Source organism: Sus scrofa, chromosome 13 (genome assembly GCF_054392235.1).
Source record: "Sus scrofa isolate SSC_HxYL_T2T_F1_AM1 chromosome 13, Sscrofa_HxYL_maternal_Yorkshire_Landrace_v2.0, whole genome shotgun sequence".
NCBI classification, from domain to species: Eukaryota; Metazoa; Chordata; class Mammalia; order Artiodactyla; family Suidae; genus Sus; species Sus scrofa.
This window is the reverse complement of record NC_139395.1, coordinates 61,033,761-61,055,043: the sequence shown is the minus strand read 5'-3', so window position 1 is coordinate 61,055,043 and position 21,283 is coordinate 61,033,761. Positions and strand designations below refer to the sequence as shown.

Sequence of the window (21,283 nt, the reverse complement as noted above, 5' to 3'; positions counted from 1 at the left end):
GAGCTCTATTAGATAAGTAGATACGTTTATAACTCTCTAGCACAGATGAGGCTGTGAGGGCTTAACAAAACCCAGAACCATCTTATTTGGGAGTTCAAGGCATGGCTATCACAAAGTTACACTGCCTCACATCAGAAAAGTGGGAACCATGGGAACCCCACTTCGTGGATCTCACCTGCTTATTGAGATGACGATAATGAATTCATATGAAGCATGAATTCTGCAAAGCCCTTTCTCATGTAACCCCAGCATGAAGGGAGGCCATTAAAACTCTGTTGTGGTCAACCCAGGTTGACCCTGCTTTGGGAACTTTGTGATCCATTACTCTGGGGCTCTGGTCAACCATTTTCTCATTTCTGCTTTTAGAGAGGACACACAGAAAATCAGGGAGGAAGGGAGAGAGAAATTATCCTTCATCAGCAACTTATTTCCTCCAAAGGCACCTTTTAATTAATATTATAATGAAATATTTCTTTTTCCAAAGTCTGTGCTAAGCTTGAGAGAACAACTTTCACTGAAGAATAAATGAGTGCCTTAAAGTGGTAAGGTTGTAAATTGCCCATCAAGTCCAAGAATTCATGGTTGGTTGCATTCTTTTTATTTATCACTGAGAGTTCTCTGGTCCTTCACCTGGGCTTGCCCATACTAATATGTATTTTTCAGTTTAGCCAAATCCCAAAGTTATAGACAAGAGTGAAATTTAATAAGCTGGGAGATACAAGTACATTTTAAAAATGTAATGAAACTTTTTCAAGTAGTAGGTCAAGTAAGTTTTATAGCTTAATTGAAACTAAATGCCTTATAAATGAAGCATACAACTAAATACCAGACTTTGTTTTTTTTTTTTTTTGCTTTTTAGGGCTACACCCATAGCATATGGAAGTGCCCAGATTAGGGGTCCAATCAGAACTGAAGCTGCCAGCTTACACCACAGCCACAGCAACTTGAGATCTGAGCCACATCTGTAACCTACACCACATCTCATAGCAATGCTGGATCCTTAACCCACTGAGGGGGGCCAGGGATCGAACCCGCATCCTCATGGATACTAGTCAAGTTTGTTACCACTAAGCCACACAATGGGAACTCTGTAAATACCAGACTCTTAAAGAAAATGAAGAAAACTGATTTTTCAGTTATACTTGGTGATATATTTATTTATATATGTAATATGTGGTATTTTTGGGTGCTTCTTTGGATCCCCACTGCCTTTAAAACTGGACTTGTATATGTATACACACACACACACACACACATACACACACACTGGAATGTCTTGCAAAAGAATGAACTAATGCCATTTGCAGCAACATGGATGGACCTAGAAATTATCTTACTAAGAGAAGTAAGTCAGAGAGAGAAATACAAATATTGTATGATATAACATGTGGAATCTGAAAAAATGATACAAATTAACTTATTTACAAAACAGAAACAGACTCATAGACATAGAAAACAAATTTACAGTTACCAAAGGGGAAAGGGGAAGGGAGAGATAAATTAAGAGTTGGGATGAACTGACACATATTATTATATTTAAAGCAGATAACTGATACATATTATTATATATAAATACTACATAATACATATTTATTAAAATACATATATAATTACATATTATAATTATATAATATATAATACATATTATAATTATGTATATAATATATATTATGACTGATACATATTATTATATATAAAGCAGATATACAAGGACCTTCTGTATATCACAGGAAGCTATATTCAATGTCTTTTAATAACCTATGATGGAAAAGAATCTGAAATATATATATAAAAAATTGAATCATTTTGTTGTACACCTGATACTAGAACAATATTGTAAATCACCTATACTTCAGTTTTTCCTAAAAAAAAAAGTTGGGCTTGAACACCTTGACAGTCAAGGCTTTCTAAAACAGAGTTCCAGCTTAATTTTTCTCTCTTCTTGTCAAACTGGACTTTACTATCTTGCCTCCATGCCTTTATTCAGTCTGTTGTTTCCTCCTAGAATTTCCTGTTTACTCTCTTCTGTACCTGTGAAATGTGTGATGGACATCTCTTGTTCTTGACTACCCAGCATCCATTTCCCCTTTCTGATTTTAAAGCATCCTCTTTAATTCAAAGGGAACCACTCCTGTGCAAGCTCAGTCCAAGGGTCACTGGACAGAGCTCATCTTTAAGTTCAGAAGCGGGCATGTGATCTAGACCAGGTCAGTCAGAGCCCACTTTGTATATTCTGCTCCATTTATCAAGAGAGATATGAATATGTCATTGATGATTTTGGTAACAAGCGTGGCCTGGGAGAGATGGTTGTTCATCCTTTCCTCCACAAGGAATAAGTGTGTCTGAAAACATAGCCAATATAAGGTAAAACCACCAAGAACTAGAGAGACGGCGCTCTAAGGGCAACATTTAGATGCCCTGGATACAACTATGCCTGAAGTAAGATACCCATGCATTCTTCAGTTAGCTCAACCAATGCATATTTCTGTGTTCGCTTAGATCAGCTTGAACTGGGCTTCTCTCCCTAAAAACCAAAACACCAAAATCTCAGTTATACAAAATTCTACCCATAATTATGGGTTCATTTTGAAGATCAACAAATTCCTAAGGCTTCCCTAGCTTCAAAAAAAGGATGGCCCTTTATCCTTAACAATCTCCTAGTACCCTGTACTTCTCATATTTCTTGTCATCTCCCACAGGTTAAAATTATTTATCAAGCTCACAGGACTGTGAGCACCTAGAGGACAAGGGCTGGGGAGGATCTGGTTTGCTCTCTTCATGATGTTGCATATAGTGAGTGTTCCTACACATCTGTGAATAAATCAATCAAATTTACTTAGCACCTAAAACTGTACAAAAAACTTCAGATTACTTAAAAATAGCTCTCACACCTATTCCGTATGGAGATCAGGAAAAAAATGAATCAAGAAAGGGAGAGAAGTCATAAATGTAGAGAGAAAAGGCAGTGTTTATCTCTACACTGTTAACAGTGTGATTACTGCAATTTATAATGTGTATGAAGATCTTACAATATAGTCCAACCATGTAGAAATGTGAAAATTAAGTGCCTGTCAAGGATTATAAATTTTCCAGGAAAAGAACAGTGAAAAAAATATGGACTAGCACAATATTGTCTTTCCAATCAGATACCCACATTTGATCCAGACTTTTCTGCTATGTGATTCTAGGGTAAATTCCTTATTACTTGTGATGTTCCCTTTCTTAATATCTAAAATGACACAAATACCTATTGCCAAAGGATTGTTGTGAAGACAGAGTGGGAAGACAGGTATTGTGTATAAGTTCGTATATTGATCCAGCTGCTATCATAGAGATCCATAAAATCAGTGTTTTAAACAAGAAAGAGTTTCATTTTGCTCCCATATTAAAAAAACAAAACAAAACAAAAAAAAAAACCCACAAAAAAAACAGCTCAAGTAGCCTGGGGCTGGTATGGTGGCTTGATGGCATCATGGACCCAGGTTCCTTCTATCTTGTGGCTCTGCCATTTCCACTATGTTGCTCTCACCTTTAATTGTTCAATATGGCTTACCACCTTGATCTCATTCCAGCCAACAGAAAGGAGAAAGGTAAAGTGGGGTGTACACCCCTTTCATTTAAAGGCACAATGCAAGTTTTCCACAATGACTGCTCACATCCCAGTGGGCAGAACTTGGTCACATGTCTAAGTAGGGGACAAGTTAGAAAGCGTAGTGTTCATTCTCAGATGCAATAGCTCAAGTAATGTTGGGGTTTGGTTTTGTTTTGCTTTGTTTTCTAATTACTGTTATTGCCAGAGATAAAGAGAACAACACTGGATTTACCTAAACCACCTGGCAGGTTTCCTAGTACACCTGATATCACCTCTTTCCATCCCTGTTCTGGTTACAAGTATATTAAAAATTCTGAGAAGTATCTGCTCATTGCTGCTGGCTTTGTTGATCGGCAAAATCTTCCTAAAAGCAGCATGAAAATACACAGGAGCAATGATAATCTAACTCATAGGAGTTCATTCAAAATAACACAAAAATGGAGGCTGTTCATTCCAGTGTTACTGGAAGATCACACCTGTAAACCATTTCACTATTCCACAGTAGGAGACCATAAGCCAGCCCTTCCATTTCTGATAGCAGCTTCCAACTCCTCGGATGTTGGCTCTAGATCCCAGGACGTTACAACAGTGCCTCAACCAATGCTACTGGATTAGACTTTAATAGCGTGGGTTCCTGAGAAACAGATCTAAGTCAGATATTAGTTGCAGGAGGTATTTTGGGGATCAGTACCTGGAGGAAAGTGAGGGAAGGAGGACTGGGCAAAGAAAAAATTGAACTGTGACACAGCCATGAGAAGGCTTTAGCTCTGAAGCTGGAATGATCCTTCAGACTTGTCCTGCATCACCCATCACTGGCTGCAGGAATAAGGTATCTTCAGCCAAGGGCAAGTCCTTGGCAAAGATTCAGCTCAAGAGAGTGGGCAACAGCCAACCCTGCTGGCATCTGGGAGAAAGAGCACCCAAGTCCTAAAGAGAGGGAACTGGACTCTGCAGTTCTGCATCCCTGGCAGGGACCAATATTGATCCACGCTGAGCGAGTAAGATACTGTCATGTAAGTGTTTGAAATGGGAGAGAGAAAACTGGAAGTAGGGAGGCAAGTTTACTACAGTGTTGGAGGCAAAGTCCACAAACTCTTGTGCTCCTCAAAACCACCTGGTTCCTGTCCTTAATGTCTGGTTGTTGAATGGTTCCCTGGGTTCAGTTTGTTCCAATACCTATTATTTCTCAGGGGTTTTTGTTGTTTTTTTGGAGGGGGGAGTTGTAATTGTTTTGTTTTTGTTTTTTAGGGATGCACCCATGGCATATGGAAGTTCCCAAGCTAGGGGCTGAATCAGAGCTACAGCTGCTGGGCCATACCACGGCCACAGCAACATGGGATCCAAGCTGTGTCTGTGACCTACAGCACAACTCACGGCAATGCCAGATCCCTGACCCACTGAGCAAGGTCAGAGATCAAACCTGCATCCTCATGGATACTAGTTGGATTCATTTCCACTGCACCACAATGGGAAATCCTTGTCTTTTTGATAATGGTCATTGTAACAGGTATGTGGTGACTTCTCAGTGGGGTTTTGATTTGCATTTCCCTGATGTTTAGTGATGCTGAGCAACTTCTCATGTACCTGTTGGCCATTGGTATGTCGTCTTTGGAAAGATATTTATACAGATTGTTTGCCCATTATTTATTTGGATTCTATTTGTTCGTTCATTTAGCTATGGAGTTGTAGGAGTTCTTTTTATATTTTAGATATCAACCCCTTATCAAACACAGGATTTGCAAATATTTTCTCCCATTCTATAGATTGCCTTTTCATTTTGTTGATGGCTTCTTTTTGCTATGCAGAAGCTTTTCAGTTCAGTGTAGCCCTGCTTGTTTATTTTTGCTTTTGGTGTCAAATCTAAAAAATCATTGCCAAGACCAGTGTCTCAAGGAGCTTACTGCCTTTCTTCTAGGAGTTTTATGGTTTCAAGTCTTATATTCAAGTCTTTAATCCTGTTTTTAGGAGTGAGTGAGTGAGTGTGTGTGTGTGTGTGTGTGTGTGTGTGTGTGTGTGTGTGTGTTGATGGTGATGATGATGATGTAAGACAGGGGTCCAGTTTCATTCTCTTGCATGTGCTGTCTAGATTTCCCAGCACCATTTACTGAAGAAACTATCCTTTCTCCACTGCATATTCTTTGTTCCTTTGTCATAAATTAATTGATCATATGTATGCAGATCTTTTTCTGGGCTCCCTCTTCCATTCCATTGATCTAGTTGTCTATTTTTATGCTGGTATATACTGTTTTGATTCCTCTAGTTTTGCAATATGGTTTGAAATCAGGAAGCATGAAACCTCCAGCTTTGTTCTTCTTCCACTTCTTTTCACCTTCTTTGTTCTTCTTTCCTTTCACCCTGACTACTTTGCCTCTTCAGGTTCTTTTATTGTTTCATACAAATTTCAGGATTATATGTTCTATTTCTTAGAAAGATACCATTGAATTTTGGTAGGAATTACACTGAATGTATAGATTGCTTTGGGTAGTATGGACATTTTAACAGTATTAATTCTTCCTCTCTACGAGCATGGGATATCTTTGATTTATTTCTGTCTTCCTTGATGTCTTTCATTGCTGTCTTAATAGTTACAGTTACATTCTTAAAGGTAAATTCCTAGGACTGGAAATATCTAGTCAAAAGGAAACTTTGAAAGGTTTTGATAGGTTTTGACAAATTGCCTTCCTGTTAGGTTATCTCAGTTTCCCCCTCCAAAATGAGGCATGAGATTGTGCCCCTGGTTCTGCATCCTTCACAGAATTAGAGTTCTCTCTACTGACCATTGCCAAAAGTATTATTTTATGTTTCTAAAAATTTATTTTTGATGAATCAATACAAAATACAGTTTAAATGTCAAGGGAACCAAAGGCTATACACTGGAGACTGTCTCCTGGTCATGTACACTATTCCCCCTGTGGAGGCCTCCAACATTAACAGTTTCTTGTGTATTATTCCAGAAACAACTTATGTATTCATAAATGGTAGCATTCTAAACACTGTGTACCTTGCACTTACCTATATATCATGAACATAGCCTCTTCACCCTTTCTTACCGTCATACACATTTCCATTGCTGAATGTTAGATATTTTAAAAGTCCTCTTTGATGGAGATTTCAGTTGTCTTTAACCAAATGTATACATATCTGTGGGTTATCTTGGAATTCTCTACTTTGTACATGGGCAAGCATATGTGTATAAGTTAAGTTTCTGGATTCCTAGGTTCAAGGATTTTTTTAAATGCTTTTGTTATTATGACCTTATCAAGAAGAAAAAAAAAAAAAGAAAAAGGAAGGAGGGAGAGAAAAAAAAAAATAGAACATCTAATAAGTCTGGTGGTTATTAAATGGTGGGAAATGTCACATATTTTCCCCAGATTGCATTCTAGTTTTCTTTTAATAGTCTCTGTCGTCTGTTAAGGGGTCAGAAATTTCAAAAGAGTAGGGGCAGGAAAAAGAATGGGTGCTAAAAACCCAAGAGCAGAGCTGCTTCCAATCCTCCAACAGCTGTTTTACCATCAACTGAATTCTGATAAGAAAGAGCACATACCTTGGAAGAGAACAAGCTAAGCCTTTGAGCCTTAGAGGTGATGTTATACATCTCTTTAGAAATACAAAACGAAGATATGTTTTGGGGCTGGAAAATAATTTCACAGAGATGGAATCATTGATGACATAAGGATTAAAACTCCAAAACCTCAACTAATATGTCTTTATTCAACAGTAACTATTTTCATGGACAGAGTTGCTTTCATTTAGTTTACACTAAAAAATACATATATATGCCTACAGCAAAGTGTACAATATATGACACAGCACATAATTATATAGCTTAATGAACGTTTACAAAAGGGACGCATCCTGTAACCACCACCAAGATCAAGTAAGAGACTCTGATCAGCATCCCAGAAGCCCCCATTGTGCCCTTCCAAATCACTACCCACCCCAAAGGAACCATTCTCTCTCACCCCCAGTTAATCGTATCTATTATTTAACATTATGGAAATGAAAAATGTAATATGCTTTTCTCTGTGTCTAGTTTCTTTGGCTCAATATTATATAGAATCCATCCATGATTTTATCTTTCTATTGTGTGGCTTCATTCACTGCCCAAATATTTACTCAGTGGCTACTGTCCACCAAAGCACTGGAGACACAATGGCTATGATACAGATAGGGTCCCTGCTTTCCTGGAACTTACAGAAGCAACTTGCCTTCTGACTCTGAAAATGAAGATCTAAGGATTTAAAAGTTATTGCTTTCCAAGGAGACAATGAGGTTTGTCATCACACGTAGCTCCAAGGTTCGTTTTCTAGAAGGTCACAGATATGGTCGGCTAACTTGTACTTCAGTTGATTTTCACAGCGTTATCTCCAGCATCTCCCAGCATTGTTTACCTACTATCTGCAAATCAGGGGCCTGCAAAATAAAAAATCTCAGTGGCCTTTTTAGAATTGCATTCCAGCACAGTTCCTTGACTGAATAACTAGAATGTCTGCCAGGCAAGGCTATGGGGAAGGAAGTTGTCTGTATCTTTGAAATGCTATTTCAAACACGATTCTTTTGCAGAAATTCAGAGAGGAGTAACAGCCAAGAAGTGGTTTATTTCCTTTGAAGTTACAGTTTCTGCCTTTTTTTCAGATACTACCTCATGCGGTGAGTGAAGATTTTCATTTAACCCCAAAATCAGAAGGGGGATACAAACAGGGTTATTTGAGGGCCCCACATGAAGTAAAAAATTCTAGTGTATGCATACATTAACTTTGCATTTGCTAATAATTATTGACTTTTGTAAAAGACTTTTAAAACATTTCAATTAGCACAGCATGGAGGTAATTAAATATGTGCATGTATTAGAAGCCTTAAACTTTTTAAGAGCATGACACATAAATCTTAAGTCCCTTTACCCAGAACCCTCAAACTTGTCCCCTCTCCCTTTCTCCAGGGATGAATTTAGACTCCATCCTTCCAGACCTCTTTTTATATTTATGCATGAATACCCCTATGTGTGAGTTGTTTTGAACATGAGAGATACACACATCATGCTGCAACTTGCTTTTTGTCCTTCAACAAGATTTTTTGAGATCTCACCAATTAAAGTCTACCTGGTTCTCTCCTTTGATCTGCTGTACAGTGTTCTGCCATATAAACGTGCCATTTTCTAGACTGTAACCATTCTTCTGCTGAGAACATGCTGTCTCCAATTTTTCACTCTAACAAGCAATGCTGCCGTGACTAGCCCTGACATGCGTTCTTGGGCACCTGAACAAGTACTTCTGCAGGACACCCATCAAAAAGTGGAGAGATGATGTCATTACTTCTTTAAAAGAGCATCTTGATCCTTAACTCTTCGGAAGTTCCTTGAAAGCCATGTGGGTCTGTCTGATTTGTATCGCTATCCCCAGAATCCAGCACAGAGCCTGCCAGCTGGTGACTGCCTACCATGCATGGGGCTCCTGGTTTTTCCTTTGACCTCTTCATTTCTCAGTCTCTTGCCTGGCTCCTCCTTGCCTCCAGCCCACTTCAAAGGTAACAGCTCAAGGTCTTCGCTCTTGGACTTTGCTTGTTTTTCCAGAGTCTCTTTCCTTTGGCCAGAAGCTCTCTTTCTAAGCTGTCCATTAGAATCAGTTGCGAAGGTTTTGAAATGTACCAGCCCCCAAGCTCACTTCCCAGAAGTTCTGACATGATTGGCCTGCAGTGGGGTGATTGCAGGTAATGGTATTTTTTTTCTCTTAGCTTTCCTTTTGATATTAACAGGAGACTAGAAAGGAGAACCTAGGCTGATGGTTCTCCAAGCGGAGTCCCAAAACTGCAGTACTGGCATCCCCTGGGATTTTTTTAGGAGTGTGAATTCTTTTTGTTTGTTTGTTTTTTTGTTTAGAGCCGCACCCATGGCATATGGATGTTCCCAGGCTAGGAGTCCAATTTGAACTGTGGCTGCCAGCCTATGCCACAGCCATAGCAATGCCAGATCCAAGCCACGTCTGTGACCTACACCACAGCTCATGGCAGTGCTGGATCCTTAACCCACTGAGCAAGGCCAGGAATCACACCCACAACCTCATGGTTCCTAGTCGGATGCCTTTATGCTATGCCATGAGGGGAACTCCAGGAGAGTGAATTCTTGAGCTTGACCTTAAAACTACTGACCTTAAAAACTGGAGGGGCCAGGTACCTTGCAGTATAGCTTAGGCCAGCCCTCCAGATGATCCTGAAGCATGCTAAATCAAACTTAAAAACCAGTGCCGTCGGTGATCCACATTTTCCTGACACTGTAAACTTGTAAACCTCCTTTTTCTCACCTCCAACCTCAACTCCTCTCCTGAACACCAGCTGCTCCACTAATATTCCACTAGGGCACTTCCCCCACATCTCCAATGCTCCCTGCCCCACTCCCGCATGCCCAACTATTTTAATATTTTGTTATTAATATTTAATAATTAATACTAATAAAAATATATTAATATTTTATTATTTTCGCCCCAAGCCTTCTCCAACCCATCAAAGGCACAAGTATAGTCCAAGTTGCTAGAGGTAGAAATGCAGTATTCATCTTCAAAACTATAAAAAATAGGTCATACACCCTGGTGACTTAAAATTAGTAGGTATAGAAAGTAAACAGTGAACGTTTCCCTCCCACCCTTACTCCCTGATATGGACCGAACTGTGTTCCTCCCAAATTCATGTATTAAAGCCCTAACCCTCAATGGAGTTCCCATCGTGGCTCAGTGGTTAATGAATCCGACTAGGAACCATGAGATTGGGGGTTCGATCCCTGGCCTTGCTCAGTGTGTTAAGGATCTGGCATTGCCGTGAGCTGTGGTGTAGTTTGCAGACTCGGCTCGGATCCCGCGTTGCTGTGGCTCTGGCATAGGCTGGTGGCTACAGCTCTGATTCGACCCCTAGCCTGGGAACTTCCATATGCCACGGGAGTGGCCCTAGAAAAGGCAAAAAGACAAAAAAAAAAAAAAAAAGAAGCCCTAAACTTCAATGCGACTAGAGTTGGAGATAGGGCCTTTCCGGAGATATTTAAAGTTAAATGAGGAGTTCCTATCACAGCTCAGCAGTAACAAACCCAACTAGTATCCATGAGGATGTAGGTTCAATTCCTGGCCTTGCTCAGCGGGTTATGGGTCCAGCGTTGCTGTGAGCTGTGGTGTAGGTCACAGACATGGTTTGGATCCCGAGTTTCGGTGGCTGTGTTGTAGGCTGGTGTCTGTAGCTCTGATTCAACTCCTAGTCTGGGAACTTCCCTATGCCTTGGATGCGACCCTAAAAAGCAAAAAAAAAAGTTAAATAAGTGTGGGGCCCTAACTCAATAGAACTGGTGTCCTTATAAGAAAAGGAAAAGATGGCAGGAATAAGTCGCACAAGTGAGGACACAGCAAGAAGGGGGCCATCTGTAAGCCAAGGAGAGAGGCTGACCAGGAAATAACCCTGCCAGTACTTTGGTCTTGGACTTCCATCCTCCACAGCTGTGAGAAAATACATTTCTGCTGTGTATGCCACCCAGCCTGTGGTATTTTGTGATGGTCAGTTTTCTGTGTCAACTTGACTGGGCCACAGTATGCCCTGAGAGTGGATCATACATCATTGTGGGTGTTTCTGTGAGGGTGTTTTTGGATGAGATGAACCTTTAAATCAGTGGACAGAGTCAAGCACATTACCCTCCATAATGGGAGTGGGCCTCATCCAACCAGCTGAAGGCCCAGAAAGAACAAAAACGCTGACCTTCCCTTTTAAGAGAGAACTCTTCCTGCCTTAAAACTGGGACATCATCTGCTTCTTGCCTTCAGACTCCAAATGAAACACAGGTTCTCCCTGAGTTTTGAGACTACTGGCCTTCAGATGGTTCTAAACCATCAGCTCTTCTGGGTGTCCGGCTCGTTGACTCACCCTGTAGAGTTTGGGTTTTGGTAGCCTCCATAATCACAAGAGCCAATTCTTTATAATAAATCTCTTTACAACTCTGTCTCTGTCTCTCTCTGTCTCTCTCTCTCTCTCTCACACACACACACACACACACACACACACACACACACACACTTGGTTCTGTTTCTCTGAAAAACCTCAACTTTCCCTATCTGTCTAATTCCCAGTCTTCTTCCCAGGGTACCACTGGGCTTAGCTTCTTATGTGGCCAGAGTTTTTTAGATATAGAAGCAAATAAAAATATGTAAAGTTATTTTTCTCCATTTTTTACACACATAGCCCCATTCCTTTTGCAGATGCTTTGTGTGATGTGCATTTCACTGTTAATGTGTAGCTCTTATTTGATTTAGTCAGTCACCTACAGATTATATTTTTATCACTTGTGATATTGTGCCATTAGAAACAATACTGCAATCAATGAAGAACTTTGTGCATGTCATTTTTCTACATATGCACAAATATGTGATTTATAGAGAATATAGAATGCTAAGTCAAAAGGTATATGACTTGTGCAGTTTTGATAGATGTTGTCATATTGCCTTTGGGGGCTGTGGCAATGTTTCCATTCAATAACAATGTATCAGAGTTACCCAAAGTCTTAATCATTGATTATATTTATCAGGAATGGCCTGACAGCTGTAAAACTATACCAAAACTGGTACTGGTATAGTTTTAAATTTTTCTTATTATGATAAAACTAAGTATCTTTTCACAAGTTTGCACTATTTGCATGTTCCTTGTTGTCAGCTGTGAGCTGATACCTTTTGCAGAGTTTTTTTTTTTTTTAGATTAAGGAAAAGTATTAGTAGCTGTGTTATAAGCTGAAAATACATATTCTTGGTTTGTCATTTGACTTTTTATTTTGATTTTGATTGTGATTTTTGATTTTGATTGTGATGTTTCTTAGTAGGCAGAACTTGTTTTTATTTATCTGTTTTTTAATGAAGTTACATATTTCACCTTTTTTTCTTGTGGATTCTCAGTCATCATCAAGAGGCCTTCCTTACACCACTGAAGGAAAGTAATTATTCATTCCTGTTTGTTTCTAAACCTGTTTTGGTTTAATTTTTACATTTGATTTTTTTTTTTTTTTTTTTTTTTTTTTGTCTTTTTGTTGTTGTTGTTATTGTTGCTATTTCTTGGGCCGCTCCCGCGGCATATGGAGGTTCCCAGGCTAGGGGTCTAATCGGAGCCGTAGCCACCGGCCTACGCCAGAGCCACAGCAACGCGGGATCCGAGCCGCGTCTGCAACCTACACCACAGCTCACGGCAACGCCGGATCGTTAACCCACTGAGCAAGGGCAGGGACCAAACCCGCGACCTCATGGTTCCTAGTCGGATTCGTTAACCACTGCGCCACGACGGGAACTCCCTACATTTGATTTTTGATCCATTTGATATGGATCAAGCATTGTTTAAAGTATGAGTATAGATTCAACTTTTTAAAAAAAATTTTGTAAAATTTTTTAAACTCCACTTACAGTTATTATGAAATATTGGCCATATTCCTTGCGTTGGACAATCCATCCTTATAGCCAATATTATACCCAACAGTCCGTACTTTCCACTCCTCCACCTCTGTATTGCCCCTCCCCCCACTGGCAACCATAGTTTATTCTCTGCATCTGTGAGTTTGCTTCTTTTTGGTTATATTCACTAGTTTGTCGTATTTTTTAGATTCCTCCTATAAGTGATATCATACAGCATTTGTATTTTTCCGATTTATTTCACTTAGCATAATACCCTCCAAGTTCCTCCATGTTGCTGCAAATGGCATTATTTTAATTTTTTATGGCTGAGTAGTATTCCATTGTATACATATACCACTTCTTCTTTACCCATTCATCTACTGATGGTCACTTAGGTTTTGCTTCCATACCTTAGCAACTGTAAATTATGCTGCTATGTACACTGGGGTACATGTATCTTTTTGAATTACTGTTTTGTTTTTGGTTTTTTTTCAGGTACATACCCAGGAGTAGAATTGCTCGGTCATATGGTAGTTCTCTGTTTTTAGTTTTTTGAGAAACTTCCATACTGTTTTCCATAGTGGCTATATCAATTTACATTCCCACCAACAGTGCAGGAGGGTACACTTTTCTCCACATCCTCACCATCAACTTAAAATTTTTTTTATTAATAAAAATACCTTTAAAACCACATGGCTCCCCAGTCATTCTAGCACTAGATTGAGAGGAGTCCATGGTTTCCCCATCAATTTCAGAAGCCATCTCTATTAGAAATTAAATTCTCACAGCTAAATCTGTATCTGGATTTTCTAGATTTTCTGGGCTTCTCTGTTCATTCATGATCCAGTATCACTCTATTTATCTACTGAGACTTTAGTTTATATTTTAATGTCAGGCATTAATGCTAGATTCTCCACATTGCTCTTCATTTTCAAAGTTTTCCAACCTGTTTTTTGTTTGTCTTCCCAAATAAACTTTGGCTCAGTTTTGTCTCATTCAAACAAAAGAAAAACAACAGAAACAAATTACTGATATTTATATTTTGTTTCCAATCATTTTACAAACTGTCTTAGAATGTAGAGAGAATGGGCACCTTTGCGATGGTCAGTCATCCTAAGAATTTAGTATTTTCCATCTACGCACATCTCCTTTAAAGTGTCATTAGTGTGTGGTGGGGTTTTTTGTTTGTTTGCTGTGCTCGTGGCATGTGGAAGTTCCTGGGCCAAGGATCAAACCCACCCCACAGCAGTGACCCAGGCTGCTGCAGTGACAATCCTGGAACCTTAACCCACTGTACCACAAGAGAAATCATTCATTAGTGGGTTTTTGTTTGGGGGGCTTTTGTTTGTTTGTTTGTTTGTTTTTTGTCTTTTTAGGGCCACACCTGTGGCATTTGGACTTTCCCAAGATAGTGGTCAAATCTGACCTACAGCTGTGGCTTACACAACAGTCACAGTAATGCTGGATCCTTTAACCCACTGAACTTCTGCAACCTGCACCACAGCTCATGGACATGCTGGATCCTTTAATCCACTGAGCAAGGCCAGAGATTGAACCCCTATCCTCGAGGCTATTAGTCGGGTTCTTAACCTGCTGAGCCACTACAGGAACTCCCGTTAGTGTTTTGAAATATTATTCGTATAGGTATTGCATGTTTCTTGTTTTTTCTATCCCCAGTGATTTTTGTTGCTATTGTATGTGGGATTTTCTTCTTTGATATTCTCTAGCTGGTTGTAATTTGTATATATATAAAAGACAACAATACCTGCATAATCATTTTGGGACTCATTCTTGTTGCTCTGACTTCTTATCGCTGTGATAACCTCCTTTACCATATCCTAGGTAGATTCTGTCTTTAAAATCTACTTTCTACATATCTAAATCCTGCCACATCCCCAGTTAAAGCCACCTTCATTCTCATTCGAACAACACAATAGCCTCCTTGATCCCATCCTCCACAAAACAGCCAGAAGGATTTTTTTTTTTTTTTTCCCAAAATGCAAAGAGTGTCTTGCCATCTCCTTGCCCAAGAATCCTCCATGGCTTCCTCCTGTTCAGAGTAAAAGGCAAACCCCTCTCCTGAAAGGCCCCACATCACCGGGCCCTGGCTCACTACAGCCCTACTCTCCATCTCCTCCTGCTCCTTCACACAACTCCGCCCACAGGGACTTCCTTGGGCTCTGGAACCCTCCTACTTCTTTCCTATCTCAGACCTTGTTCTGCTGTTTTCTCTGCCCGGAATTTTTTCTGCTTGTTCTTGAAGAGGCTGGCGCCTTCTTGCTATCTCAGCTTCAGGTTATCTGGCACTTCTCAAAGAGGCCTTCTCTGTCCACCTCATCTTAACTATCTCCCCTTTAATCTCCCCTACAATACTTTGAACAGTGTTTAATTATATATTTGTTCACCTGTTTACTTAGTGTTTCTTTTCTCCACTCAACCGTGAGCTTCTCTGCTCTCTGCCCCACTGCATGGTACATAGTAGGTGTTCAATAAATATTTATTGAATAAATAAACAAATGTCTTCCTTGTTTATACAGTCAGGGGGTAGGTAAGCTTATACTTTTCCCTGCTACTCAGTTATTATTCTCCAATCACATTTTAAACCCACACTTACTATATATCAAATGCTTATATTTCTATCTAAATCATAATCTTCCCTCAAAAGCCAGACATAGCTATCATAAATCTCTTCTTAGTGTTCACCTAAACACAATGTATATGAGCTTATTTTCAAAGTGTGAAACACACATCAAAGGTTACAGGAAAAGCTAACATTATATATAATTTGTGAGAAACATTTCCATAAGGGTGGTGATAAAGTATTTTCTTTATTATTGTCTCTTTATTTAAAAAAACTATTTTCTCATTAAGAAAGTAATTTATTTTTTATTTTATTTTATTTTTTGTCTAGGGTGGCACCCAAGGCACATGGAGGTTCCCAAACTAGGGGTCAAACTATGCCACAGCCACAGCAATGCCAGATCTGAGCTGCATCTGTGACCTACACCACAGTTCACAGCAACACCGGATCCTTAACCCACTGAGCAAGGCCAGGGATCAAACCTACATCTTAATGGATACTAGTCAGATTTGTTTCCATTGAGCCACAATGGGAACTCCTATTCTTATTGTAAAACATAAGCAAATTATGGAAATGGGTATCATAGACATATAAAAAATATAAAAGATCTTCATAATTCCCAGTCTCAGAGATCATAGTCAAGGTTATAATGCGACGTGTACTCATCGTTCTACACTTCTTTTTCTATGCAGATGCTATTGGAGGACAGGCTGAGATTTTGTTGTGGTGGTTTTATTTTGTTTACAGTACTATAGGAACCAATTACACAAACCCCACTGTGACTTACTTCCTTAATAATACACCTTGGACATATTTATGTGCTAAAACACACTGCTTTTCCTGACTCTAAACTGCCTAATATTTCATTGCATTTACTCTCTCTTAATGGTTTCCCTCCCTTTCTACCTTATCAGTGACTTGGGGAGGACAGAGTCTTGAATTGTATATTTTCAATTTTTGGGACCTCCATCCCTCCTGGACACGAGGAGCAAAGTCACCGCCCAGGAGTCATTTCTCTCCTGTGGCCTCTTTTTTGTCAGAAAAGGTAACTTAGAGCAAAATGTAAGTTCCATGAGATTCAGATTTGTGGTCAGAATTAATGAACTGAATAATCAGCTTTAAGAAGTACTGATTAAAAAAAAATTTGTGGGTGCATTTGTGTTACAACTGTAATGAGAATTCCAGTCCACTACCACCTTGGGAAGATTGCCCAAAAGAACAATTACAACCTCCAAAGTGTTACTTTTTGTAACTGCAACTCTAGCACAGGTCACAGAAGTAGCTTAACTTTATTTTAGTTATGCTTGCCATGAATGCCATCAATACGTACTGTTCAACTTATTTTTAAGTGGGGGTGGGGGAACCAATTTTCTTTCCAACTTCTAATATGGAATTGGCAAGGTGCTGATGGCTAGGCTTATGTTTCAGGAAGTCACCTATTTTGTGTTATTGGTGTCAAGTAATACTAAGGCAATGCACGGTGAATACACCATTACTTGTTGGTATTGATTTGATGTCAGTCTCATTCGTGGGTCAACCTGTGCATGCAATGCATCTGTGTTTGTTTTTTGTTTGTTTTGCTTTCTAGGGCCACACTATACCTCAGCCACAGCAACACTGGATCAGTCACTTCTGCAAGCTACACTGTAGCTCATGGGAATGCCAGATCCCTAACCCATTGAGCGAGGCCAGGGATCTAATGTGCATCCTCATGGATCCTAGTCAGGTTCATTACTGCTGAGCTACAAGGGGAACTCCCACATCTGTGTTTTTGAACATCAGTTTGGAAAATGAAGTTATCTCTCCCTGCCCGCAGCCCCTCTCCATTGTGCCTGGTCATTCCAGGAGCTGAGATATCTTGCAGCTTCTTAGAAGCATTTTTAAAAGACCTGCTTTGTAGCAGACTTCCACATAAGCTCACAGGGGAATTGAAATTCTGCAGCACTTTATGACTCCATGGCAGGCCTCTTGGCCCTGTGCTGCTTTAATAGTCAAGGCCACGGTATAGCCTGAATATCACACAGATGCTGGGCTGAACTGAGGCCCATAGGAGTTTATAAGGATGGCTGTTGTCTCAAGGCCAGTGAAGAAGACCAATGATCCCAAGGGCCAGCCTTAGAGTTAGGTACCAGTGATCTGGGTGTGGAAAGGCATTCTCCTCCACCCCAGTTGGTAGGATGTCCAGATTCCTTACCTTACTGACTCTCCAAACCAGATCCCCCTCCTCCAGTTGGCCTGATATCTGAATAAATTCTAATGACTAGTTTTCCACTCTGTGAGGTTATGTCCCTGACCATCACCATTTACCCTCTATTAAGCTTAACAAAACATAAGTACACGTGAAAGTCAGAATAACGTCGTAGTTAAGAACACAGGTCTTGAAATCACAGAAAGCCACCTCTGAGGGCCCACTCAGCTGCTCACTAGCTATGTAGCCTCAGTCCAGTTACTCATCCTCTCTGTGTCTTTATTTCTTCCTCTGTAAAGTGGAGCTCATGGCATTTCTCTTTCATTGGCTTGTCAGACACATTGAGTACCCTCTTATCCACTGTGCCTGGAAATAGTAAGCAATCACTAAGGTTAACCCTTACTATAATAAATTCTATTATAATGGCTGATTAAGCATTGTCTGGCAGAGGAAATGACTTGTTTGCATGCGTAAGTATTATTTACCCTATAAAAATTTTTTTGAGATTTTCCAAGGGAAATTGGTTTTGGTTAATATTTTTGGCTCTTTAGAATATTCTGCCAGAAAAAAAAAAAAAGCCCAATGCTTGAAAAACTGCTAAATCAGACTTCTATAAACTGCTAATCTAAGTAGAATATGAGAGAGAGTAGGGCTGGTTGAAAAATGAAAAGAAACCTTACAAAGACAAGAGAGCTGACAGGAAGAATGTGAAAGGAGTATGAAAAAATATATAGTCAATGAAACATAAGCACCCTCATGGCATGGTTTCTTTGCCAGTAGAAGAAGGGCCCATAAAATGATGAGGGTTGGGGAGGGGTGGAAGGCTATTAACTGAGGCAGAAGAGCTAGGCTGCCATCATTCTTCTCTGTCAAATTGAATCAGGAACCATACTGCCTATCTAGCAGGTGGGTTAGGCAGCAGGTGAGACTGATGATCTGGATGTTTAGTGATCACTTCCTATCTGCCTGCCACTAAGCCTGCAATGGCATCAGTGCATTCATTTTCACAGCATCCCCTCAAGCCAGGCAGCTCTGATTATTACCCTCTTTTCAGAATGTGGAAAGGATATGGAAATGGACCACAGTACCAGTCTCTGACTTTCTATGCTCACAATCCTGAAGCAGGCATTGGGGAAAGACTAGCTCCTGACGTTGCTACTTCAGAAAATAATAATCATGATAAGATTCTAATTAAAGCAGGACTTCCCTCCCATGAGTAGCGGTATTGTGAGAAACAGAGATTACCTCCATCATGCCTGGGATTATGTATGGGTATATATGAATGAAAAAAAATGTGATTGTTAAAAATTAAAAGAAGCACCAGCTCTGATAACCAGAAACAGTTTGTGGCAACAGTAAATACCATCATCTAAGAAATATTTATTGAGTGCCTAATAAGTACCCTGAAGCGGATAAAGTGGTGGGGGTGAGCGATTTGCCCTCATGTGGTTGAAAGGCTAACCAAAAACAGCAAAACAACAAGAACAAAAAATGGTCAAAGAAACAAGGCAGGAGAAGCTCAGGGCTCAGCAGCCATGCAGCATTCTGGTGCCATGCACAAAACTCTGAGCATTGTCAAGATTCCATGCAAGCTTATCTCCAACAACTGTCTATGTTCAATTGCACTTTTAGAAAATGCGCACAGTGTATTGTTTTCTAATTAAGCTTCAGTTTAAGAGTGGCTTGGGTCTGAGCTAGAAGTCCTGCACTTCTGAATCATTCCTAGTTATAATGCTGAACCCCAGGTCTGAAGGTTTATCACACAGATACTAGAGGGAGCAGAATAAGGATTTGAGGCCCAAAGAATCTCAAGGATTATTAATGGGATTTGTTTGGGATTCCAAGGTCTGGGCAATAGCTAAAGTATGGTCTTCTGGAATGACAAGCAGGCAGAGAACACCTGGTGAGTGAACACCTTTGTGGAACTGCCATAAGCTAGTCATGAGCTCTCTAGAGCCATCTTAAAAACTGGGACTACGACTTGACATATAGGCTCAAGAAAAGTTATTTAGAACTTTAAATTTAGCATTAAAGCAAAAGGATTTTTTTTTTTTAATAAAAAATGTTCTTTCAGATACTCATCAGGCCAGGTGTAAGGGCTGAAAGATCAAGAACAGTTAGGCGGGAGTTCCTGTCATGGCGCAGCAGAAACGAATTTGACTAGGAACCAGCAGATCGCAGGTTCGATCCCTGGCCTCGCTCAGTGGGTTAAGGATCTGGCACTGCTGCGAACTGTGGTGTAGCTTGCAGACGTGACTTGGATTCCACATTGCTGTGGCTGTGGCACAGGCTGGCAGCTATAGCTCTGATTGGACTCCTCGCCTGGGAACCTCCATATGCCAGTGTGCAGCCCCCCCCAAAAAAAAAGTGAACATTTTTGTGCCATTAGGCTGCTCTGATGAACAGAGATGACAAGCTTTGGAGGTAAACTGACTCCTGTTCAAATTCCAACTCATCACATTCTAGCTCTGTCATGCTGGGCAGGTCACTTAACTTGGCTGAGTATTTTTCAACGTACATAAAATGTAGAGAGTAGAACAGGGCAGGACTGCTAGGAGGATTAAATAACTAGCACAAAGTAGGAACTCAGTGAAAAGAATCTCATGTTATTATTACTAAGGATATAAACTACTTTGTTATGCTATGCTTGAAATCAGTAACTGGAAGGCTTTCAAAAATATACTAAGATCATGTCCCCCATGTCACGTAAAAGATGACACAGTGTCTCCCCACCTCCACTCTGCAAACATGAAACTGGATCAGAGAGGGTACTGAGGGCGCTGTTCAAGGCCTCAGAGGTCAGCTACCTCCTGCTTGGTGCTTCATTTACCAGAATCCTATGCTACCCAGTACCATGGCTTATCTATTGCTGAAACTACTCACTGCTGACCACTCAGGAAACTATTCACTTTAATTCTGGCTCCTGGTCTCTCCCTATCATTTGGGTGTGGGTTTTCCCTTGCTGTGGAAATAGATGGCTTTGCTTCAAATCTCCTTCCTGCTGTTTTCACTGGCGTTCTGCAAAGTCATTTGTGATGTCATTGTTCGTATTTCTATTGACCAGACTATCTCTCCCCAGTGACTAATCTCAATGGTCATTCCTCTGGGATTCAGTTTTCATGAAGCAGCAGCCAAAGACGCTTCTCATTTAACCTACAATAACATTCAATTCCAGTAAAGCCTCAGAGAAGAAAATGGGCTCAAAACTTTCCCTCCTACATTAACTCCAGGTGACCTCAACAAGTTGTTCTTCTTTCAGAGGAAGCTCTTGTGAGAGACCAATTATTAGAAAATCCACTTTGCCCTCCTGTACTCAGGTAATTTTACATTCCTATTTATAGAACCACCTTTCAAATGGCATATAAATATATTTTTTCTTTCATAATTTCTATTTCATTGATTGTTTTGAGAATCAGTACACATATATTTTAATCTGTACACAACTCAATGTATATAGCAAAAATCTAAAAAATATCATTGTGATTCTTTTCTAAACAGTTATTTTAGTGACTTTCCAGCCTGAACTT

The 21,283-nt window shown here is 40.0% G+C and overlaps 1 long non-coding RNA gene across 21 annotated transcripts in view; it reads right to left on the bottom strand.

Moving 5' to 3' along the window:
• LOC106505633 (uncharacterized) overlaps positions 1 to 21,283 on the bottom strand; it is a 396,539-nt gene that overhangs the window by 368,797 nt on the left and 6,459 nt on the right. The window contains exon 2 of one of the 21 annotated variants that reach the window (XR_014823461.1): positions 7,285 to 8,005. The exons of the other annotated variants lie outside the window; for them this stretch is intronic. This is a non-coding gene — a long non-coding RNA (uncharacterized LOC106505633). Of the gene's footprint in view, positions 1 to 7,284; positions 8,006 to 21,283 lie in introns of those variants that run through there. 21 annotated transcript variants of the gene reach the window in all.